Source organism: Bubalus bubalis, chromosome 9, assembly GCF_019923935.1.
Source record: "Bubalus bubalis isolate 160015118507 breed Murrah chromosome 9, NDDB_SH_1, whole genome shotgun sequence".
In the NCBI taxonomy this organism is placed as follows: Eukaryota; Metazoa; Chordata; class Mammalia; order Artiodactyla; family Bovidae; genus Bubalus; species Bubalus bubalis.
Window position 1 is genome coordinate 68,687,434 of NC_059165.1, and position 7,046 is coordinate 68,694,479.

At 36.7% G+C, this 7,046-nt stretch overlaps 1 non-coding gene across 1 annotated transcript; it reads right to left on the reverse strand.

Moving 5' to 3' along the window:
* Positions 1–419: 419 nt before the first annotated feature.
* On the reverse strand, positions 420–523 carry LOC112587136. The gene has a single exon (XR_003111670.2). It is a non-coding gene; the product is annotated as a U6 spliceosomal RNA (small nuclear RNA).
* Between the last annotated feature and the right edge of the window lie 6,523 nt (positions 524–7,046).

A 7,046-nucleotide genomic window follows, 5' to 3' on the forward strand; every position in this document is an offset into this window, starting at 1 on the left:
CATTTATTTCTACCATTCTATCTTCTACTTCACTAATCCTATCTTCTGCCTCCGTTATTCTACTATTTGTTGCCTCCAGAGTGTTTTTTTTATCTCATTTATTGCATTATTCATTATATATTGACTCTTTTTTATTTCTTCTAGGTCCTTGTTAAACCTTTCTTGCATCTTCTCAATCCTTGTCTCCAGACTATTTATCTGTGATTCCATTTTTATTTCAAGATTTTGGATCATTTTCACTATCATTATTTGGTATTCTTTATCAGGTAGATTCCCTATCTCTTCCTCTTTTGTTTGGTTTGGTGGGCATTTATCCTTTTCCTTTACCTGCTGGGTATTCCTCTGTCTCTTCATCTTGTTTATATTGCTGAGTTTGGGGTGGCCTTTCTGTATTCTGGCAGTTTGTGGAGTTCGCTTGAAAAAATATGGAATGCTTCATGAATTTGCATGTCATTCCTGCGCAGGGGCTGTGCTAATCTCTGTATCATTCCAATTTTAGTATATGTGCTGCCGAAGCGAGCACCTCACTGTAGTTTTGATTTGCATTTCTCTAATAACTTTGATTTCCTAAAGGAAATCAACTCTGAATATTCATTGGAAGGACTGATGCTGAAGCTGAAGCTCCAAAACTTTGGCCAACTGATGAGAAGAGCCAACTCATTGGAAAACGTCCTGATGCTGGGAAAGATTGAAAGCAGAAGGAGAACGGGATGACAAAGGATGAGATCGCTGACTCAATGGATATGAGTTTGGGCAAGCTCAAACTTGGGAGATGGTGAAGGACAGGGGAGCCTGGCATGCTGCAGTCCATGAAGTTTCAAAGAGTTGGACATGACTGAGCACTGAACAACAACAAAAATAACTAGTGATGTTGGACATCTTTTCTTGTGCCCTATTGTCCATCTGTATGTCCTCTTTATAAGTGTTATATAAAAGATTCAAGGAAAACACTTTTGCTTTTCCTAATAAACATAGAAAATAGGGGTCATGACAAAATATAGTCAAGGATATAATATTGTAAAGTAATTAACCTCCAATTAAAATAAATAAATTTATAGTTAAAAAAATGGACCTCAAGATGAAAAAAAAAAAAGAATTAATAAAATGTGCAAGAACCAGAAAAAGTCAAAACCAATAATGACCCTTTCGATCCTATAATTTTGTTTTCTGTTTGTTTTATCCCATCATCAGGTGATGCTGAAAGCTTCATTTGATTGGGCTAATGAAAGTGGCCACTATAGAACAGTCTTATGGACTCTGTGGGAGAGGGAGAGGGTGGGAAGACTTGGGAGAATGGCATTGAAACATGTAAAATATCATGTATGAAACGAGTTGCCAGTCCAGGTTCGATGCACGATACTGGATGCTTGGGGCTAGTGCACTGGGACGACCCAGAGGGATGGTATGGGGAGGGAGGAGGGAGGAGGGTTCAGGATGGGGAACACATGTATACCTGTGGCGGATTCATTTTGATATTTGGCAAAACTAATACAATTTTGTAAAGTTTAAAAATAAAATAAAATTAACAAACAAAAAAACAAACAAAAAACAAATAGCAAATGAAGAAAAAAAAAGAAAAGAAAAGAAAGTGGCCACAATTAACTGTATAAAGAGAAACAAGAGAGTGACATCACTTCTGTTTTGATTATGCTCGTTAGGGGAGTGGATGATGGTTTTCTATTAATATATAACTTCAGGGACCTTGCAGTAAAATGTAAGTAAGGGTGCTAAAAAAAAGGCAACCGATGTCTTTCTTGTACACTTCTGGTTTTCGTCTTATGTATTTTAAAAAAAAATCTCCTTTTACTATTAAACTAGAAATCTTGAACAATTTTAACAGTAATCTAAAATGTTACCATCGTGAATAAAATCTTATCTATGACATAGATATTATTTTATGTATGGCCTTAGCCTTTTCATATTACAAAAAAAATTTATTGTATATGTGTGTCCTTACTGTTTCTTCAAGAATATTTTGTGAAGTATAGATGAGTCTCTTGCCTTTCAATGATAAAAACCCTATAATTCATAGTGTAATTGATATGTTAAAGACAACACCAGTAACTAGTTTTATAGTTGAGACTAAAATTTCTGTGGTCTTCTTTCCATCTGCATTTGGGTCACTCTTCGATAGGTTACTGATTGTACTCTTTCTTTTTTCTGTAACTCATTTGGAATCTGTGTTGTTTTAATGTTCATTGCATTTTAGGTAATCAGTTTTAAGTTAAATGTCAATGTGTTAATTATAGAAAAATATTTTAAAGGACACAAACTATTATAAAGAAAATTTTAAAGTCAGCCATAATATAGTCTCCCAGATAAGTTATACCTTAATAGTTATAACTTGGCTTCTGAATAAAGACATGTAGAGAGTTTATACCATGTACCAGGCAGTTGGTTAAGAACTAAGACCCAAGAAAGAAGCAGCTCTACCCTGATGGAAGTTACAGTCAAATTCTTCTGAATCTTTTTCTATACATATGTTCTCAAATTATGTTATTTTCCCATGACATCCTTTCTGTATAGTGTCCTTTGTCCACATGGAGACTTTCGTATGTAAGATCCACACTTGGGGGTGGAGACTCCTGTGTCCTCCAAGGTTTTAGCCTGTATATGGCTGGTCTTAACCCTTTTGTCACCTGGTTTCTGTTAAGGATCTGAGAGTGCAAACCCTGGAAGGCACTGGACAGTGGGAGGAAGAAGGAAACTGTGACTTTTTCTTGCTTCTGGTGAGGGTCTCTAGCTTAAGGAGCTGTAGGCTACTGACAGCCACATGGGAACTGTGGGATCCAGCACACCAAAGGCAGTTTCTATAGCACTGGCAAGATAAAGACCTCTGGGTTGCAGTGAGGTAGGTCCCACTAGCAGCCCCAGAATATAATGTCTCTGTCAGTTCAGTTCAGTGCAGGCAAGTGGAGCCCCTGTGTTTGACAAGGACTCCTCGTCCTTGGATGGCACCCCCTTTGCTGCTTCTCCAGTCTCCATTCTCCCCTTTGCTGTCTCTTAAACCATGTCCTATATTATACCTTCAGCTTGAAATGTGTCAAGAGTTTGTAAATCAAATTAATTATGCCTCAATTACAATACTTTTAAACTGAGTATTTCCATTACATTCAAATTTCTAAATTATAATTTGTGCTGAAATAAAAATGATCCATAGAAAGCACTCTCTGAATGAAGATTTTCTGAGACAATTTAAGGAGGGTGTAAATTATTTGAAATTTCTCATACATAAAATTTCTCATATTTTGAATTTATTTTTGAAAAGCTTCAAAGTGTGCTGACATCAAATTTCACCTGAACTAGCATTAAAGTATATATGTTTTTTTCATTTTAGTCAATTTGATAAACATATCACTGTTTAACTCATCTTTCTTGATTATTAGTGTGTTTATATGACTTTTCATGTTTATCCATGTAAACAATGCTTATTTGAAACATGTATCTTCTTCATAAGCTTTTTTATATTGAAAGATTTTATATTTTATATTGGAAGATTTAAAAAAATGTGTTAATATATTGTTAATATGTGTTAATATATTGAAAACAGCCATTTGTGAATAGTATGGATTGTATTTTTATTTCAATTTTGAATTTATACTCTGACTCAGAATTTTTAAAAGTAATTTAGTTTAACATATAAACTTTATTTCTTTTTGAACTTATGTGTTTATAAAGTCCTTACACATTTTGATAGACTAAAAATATTAACTTTTACATCCTTATAAGATTAATGGTTTAGTCACTAAGTTGTGTCCAACTCCTGCAATCCCATAGCCTGTAGCCCACCAGGCTCCTCTGTCCTTGGGATTCTCCAGGCAAAAATACTGGTGTGGTTGCCATTTCTTTCTCCAGGGTTTTAAGAGTGAGTTTAAGAGCATTTTTGTATGCCTAAATCCTAATACAGTGATAACTTATGCAGGTTTGGTATGGAATAGATTTCAAACTTGATTGTTTTCAAGTGGAGACTAACTTCAAATGCTAAATGAGTCTTTAATTCACTCATTCCAAAAATATTATTCACTGCTAGTTATTTGCCTGCCACTAGTGCAGTTTCATGATGGTGAAAACAAGATCCTTCCCTTATAAAATTCATATCCTAGTGAAAAATAAAGGCAATAAACTACAAAATATGTAGTATTGTATCAGATGTTAATAACTACAGTGACTAAAACTAAAGCAGAGTGAGAGAATAAGAATCACAATGAAATCTATTTTATACTGCCTTATTAAGACCACATTAAGAATGTGAAATTTCAACACTCCCAAAAATGAAACAAGTGAGCAAGATATTAAATATCTGAGCAACGATATTTTAAATAGAGGGAAGAAGAAGTGAAAGGCCCTGAGAAAGAAACTCACTTGCCATGTTTGTCACTAGTTAGCAGCAACTTTTCTGAAATAAAAATATTGGAGAAACATACAAGATTAGGGTAGACATTGACCAAATGGCAGGTTCTTCAGAACTGTGAGAGACTTGCAAAAGCCCAATTATCATCAAAATATGATTAAGGAAATGATTTTAAAGTCTCGTGTACAAACTCACAGGACTACATTGGCACTTTTCTACTGCTAAGCAATTTTAAACTCTTGGCTTAAATTTTACACTTGGTCATGGCTTGTAATCATTTTTACAGCTTTGTATTTCAGTTTGCTAATAGTTGTTAGGAAATTTTAATCTGCATTCAAGAGGTATATTGAGATTTAATTTCTGTTTATATCTTGACTAGATCTGATAGACAGAGTGCCTGATGAATATGGATGGAGGTTTGTGACATTGTACAGGAGACAAGGATCAAGATCATCCCCAAGAAAAAGAAATGCAAAAAAGCAAAATGGCTGTCAGAAGAGGCCTTGCAAATAGCTGTGAAAGAAGAGAAGTGAAAAGCAAAGGAGAAAAGGAAAGATATACCCATTTGAATGCAGAGTGTCAAAGAGAGAGAAGAAAGCCTTCCTCAGTGATGAGTGCAAAGAAATAGAGGAAAACAATAGAATAATAGAATAGGAAAGACTAGAGATATCTTCAAGAAAATTAGAGATACCAAGGGAAGAGTTCATGCAAAGATGGGCTCAATAAAGGACAGAAATGGTATGGACCTAACAGAAGCAGAAGATATTAAGAAGAGGTGGAAAGAATACACAGAAGAACTGTACAAAAAAGATGTTCATGACCCAGATAATCACAATGGTGTGATCACTCACCTAGAGCCAGACATCCTGGAATGTGAAGTCAAGTGGGCCTTAGGAAGCATCACTATGAACAATGCTAGTGGAGGTGATGGAATTTCAGCTGAGCTATTCCAAATCCTGAAAGATGATGCTGTGAAAGTGCTGCACTCAATATATCAGCAAATTTGGAAACCTCAGAAGTGGCCACAGGACTGGAAAAGGTCAGTTTTCATTCTAATCCCAAAGAAAGGCAATGCCAGAGAATGCTCAAACTACCACACAGTTGCACTCATCTCACATGTTAGTAAAGTAATGCTCAAAATTCTCCCAGCCAGGCTTCAACAACACGTGAACCATAAACTTCCAGATGTTCAAGCTGGATTTAGAAAAGGCAGAGGAACCAGAGATCAAATTGCCAACATCCATCAGATCATCAAAAAAGCAAGAGTTCCAGAAAAAATCTGTTTCTGCTTTATTGACTATTCCAAAGCCTGTGACTTTGTAGATCATAACAAACTGTGAAAATTCTTCAAGAGATGGGAATACCAGACCACCTGACCTGCCTCTTGAGAAATCTCTGTGCATGTCAGGAAACAACAGTTAGAACTGGACATGGAAAAACAGACTGGTTCCAAATGGGGAAAGGAGTACTGTCAAGGCTGTATATTGTCACCCTGCTTATTTAACTTCTATGCAGAGTACATCATGAGAAACTCTGGGCTGGAAGAAGCACAAGTTGGAATCAAAATTGCTGGGAGAACTATCAATAACCTCAGATATGTAGATGACACCGCCCTTATGGCAGAAAGCAAGAAGAACTAAAGTCTCTTGATGAAAGTGAAGGAAGAGGAGAGTGAAAAAGCTGGCTTAAAACTCAACATTCAGAAAACTAAGGTCATGGCATCTGGTCCCATCACTTCATGGCAAATAGATGGGGAAACAGTGGAAACAGAGACAAACTTTATATGTTTGGGCTCCAAAATTATTGCAGATGTTGACTGCAACCATGAAATTAAAGATGCTTGCTCCTTGATACAAAAGCTATCACCAACCTAGACAGCATATTAAGAAGCAGAGACATTACTTTGCCAACAAAGGTCCATCTGGTCGGGGCTATGGTTTTTCTAGTAGTCATGTATGGACGTGAGAGTTTGATTGTAAAGAAAGCTGAGCACTGAAGAATTGATGCTTTTGAACTGTGGTGTTGGAGAAGACTCTTGAGAGCTCCTTGGACCACAAGGAGATCAAGCTAGTTATTTCTAAAGGAAATCAGCCCTGAAAGAAATGAATGATGCAGAAGCTGAAACTCCATAATGCTTTGGCCACCTGCTAAGAAGAACTGACTCATTGGAAAAGACCCTGATGCTTAGAAAGACTGAAGATAGGAGGAGAAAGGGGTGACAGAGGATGAGATGGTTGGATGGCATCACTGACTTGATGGACATGAGTTTGAGCAAGCTCTGGGTGTTGGTGATGGACAGGGAAGCCTGGCATGCTGCAGTCCATGGGGTCACAAAGAGTCTAACACGACTGAACAACTGAACTGAACTGAACTGAACAATTGTGTAAATTCAAGGAATACATATTGATTTGATTTGTTAATGTATTATAATATGAGTAATATTGTAACATTGTAGCATTTGTTTTTAGCAATTCTCTGTGAAAGTCACTCAGTCATGTCTGACTGCTTGCGAGCCTGTGGGCTATACAGTTCATGGAATTCTCCCTGCGAGAATTCTGGAGTGGGTACTCTTTGTTGCTGCTGCTGCTTAGTTGCTTCAGTCGTGTCTGACTCTGTGTGACCCAATAGACAGCAGCCCACCAGGTTCTCTGTCCCTGGGATTCTCCAGGCAAGAACACTGGAATGGGTTGCCATT